Source organism: Acyrthosiphon pisum, chromosome A1, assembly GCF_005508785.2.
Source record: "Acyrthosiphon pisum isolate AL4f chromosome A1, pea_aphid_22Mar2018_4r6ur, whole genome shotgun sequence".
NCBI lineage: Eukaryota > Metazoa > Arthropoda > Insecta > Hemiptera > Aphididae > Acyrthosiphon > Acyrthosiphon pisum.
The window spans coordinates 87300553-87303065 of NC_042494.1; positions in this window are offsets into that span (position 1 = coordinate 87300553).

Genomic DNA, 2513 nt, shown 5'->3' on the forward strand with positions numbered 1-2513 from the left:
ATTTAGGATTACCGGTATATTTATATTAAACCTAAGTGGTAGGTACCTTTGCTATTTAGATTTATAGAACATTGTTCAATATATTATTATTTTTATTATTTTTATTTATGTAAATTGTAAGTGTTGTATTTAATTTTTATATCATTGATATTAAATAGTGTTTATAGATGTTCACCTATTTATGTAAAGTATCCTTAGTTTAGGTATTGTAACTATATTGTTTCTATCCATGTGAATTAGTACTTAAAGCGGTAGGTTGATCGTAAAAATAAAATGCAATTCATTTTTCAATTGTTTTTAAATTGTATTTATTGTTTATAGTTTAGGTACACGCAGAAATAAAAAGATTAGAAGATTAAAAGATTAAAATATTCTTAATAATATTCTAACCTTTAAAACAGTTTAGAACCAACAAATCATAAAATTCGAATGCTGATTATGTTTGAAATTCTATAAAATATAGCATTTATATATTTTATATAATGTAAGACTAAAGGGTAACGTTACAAAATAAATATTTAGTCCATCTAAAACAATCTATTAGAATTTATTCAAAAACAGGTATCGTCATTTACGCGAGAATAACATTATTAAAATCATCGATAATGCCTGCAGACAATTTGGACCCGTTATCTAACCCGAATTCTACCGTTATCAATTGTACCATTGTGTACTATATATTTACTTAATTTATAACTGTAATTATATATCTACCATTTATAAAAAGGGTTCATATGTTTTATCCCTAAAATTAAAAAAAGAATATTATTATGCATTATATACAATTTTAGATTTTGAGTTGTGATGAATGTATTGATAATATAATGATTAGTGTTTTTTTTTTTTGGTGTACACGATCAGTATCACAAAAATTGGGGGTGCAATGCACACGAGTCTCCAGCTCTAGGAGACCTCCAAAAACAAAAGCTAAAATTAAAAATTGCCTGTTGGCTGTTTCAAATGTTTAAATTCATAAAAATGTTGAGTTTTATATATCTAAAAGTTAAAAAACAGGTTGATGTGTGGATGTCGCTCTGCCGTACAGTAGATTACAAGTGAGTCATTGTATAATGGATTGCATTAGACTTGAACTCAATGATGTAATATCATTGTATAAGAAAAACGATTCTGAGTGGAGACGGTTTGTCAGTCTGGATATTTTATATTGTTATTATTTATTTTATCATGTAAGTTGAATTAATATTAATTTAGGGCTCGAAAGTTGATGCGTTTTGCATTTTTTTTTTAGAACTTTTTAGACGATGCTCTCCTGGTCACAAATGTGTTTCATTAGCATGTGAATCTTAATAACTAATTTTTATTTTGCATTTTCTTGCATTTTTTGGTATTGATTACATTTTAAGTTATTTTTTGACATTTTTAGGTCGTTTTCCCACATTTTTAGTCATTTTTACTGATTTCACGCTAGTTCACTTCTTATTGTTTCTTGTCGACCATTATGCCGATAACTTAAAACTTGGAAATTACCACGGACCATAGGCGTGTTCAGACTTTAGTGGCTGAAGGGGCACAACAAATTCTTAAATTGTGAGACCTATTTTATTTTTTGAGACATGAAGAAACATTCATTTTTTTGTTACAAAATTCACAATGGAAGGAATATTTTTTAATTATGATCAAAAAGTATAACCATTGTCAAAACAATAAAAATACTTTTTTCCCCATCCATTATACAAGGTAGACAACATACAAATTGTAAAACTATTAACTAATCAGTAATAAATAATTTTAGTTTCTGACAAAATTTAAATAATTTTAACAAGTCGTAAATTATCTAAACACATTTTTGAAATGATAATCGGTAATTGGATATTTTCAACTAATAAAACAATATGATCACTGGTTAGATAAAATAGTATTTAATCTGTGATATCACAGTGTAAGACCTGGTAAATGGGCACAACAGTACCATTGCATGTTATATAGTTATAAATAATCGATCAACATAATATTATAATGATCATATAATCACTAATTAATAAATGCGTACCTAACTAAAAAAATTTCAATTAATCAAAATCTGTATGTACTGCAGGGTACACACGATTTTTTTTATCCTGGCATAATTTTGTTGGAGGCATAGTCTGCCGGGGGGGCCCGTGCCCACCCGGCCCCTCCCGTAAACACGCCTATGCCACGGACTAAGTTAGTACCTATCCGATTTTATCTCGCCGATTACCTACATTTGTCGTTGTCGTGTTGTAGTGAATATTATTATACCTACATTTTATTATCTTATTTCATTTTTTAAGGACATTTTTGTCATATTTTGAGCAATTCGAAGCTTTGATAAATTTATATAGAATTTGATAGTAAAATAGAGTAAAATATTTTTAAAAAAATGTATTTTTATTAGTTTAAACTTTAAAACTAATATTTGCAATTTTTAAGGACATTTTTTTTCATTTTTATGTCATACTTGCATTTTTTTAGGTCATTTTTTATTGTTTTTAAGGTATCTACTTTTGAGCCCTAAATATTATAATATTATA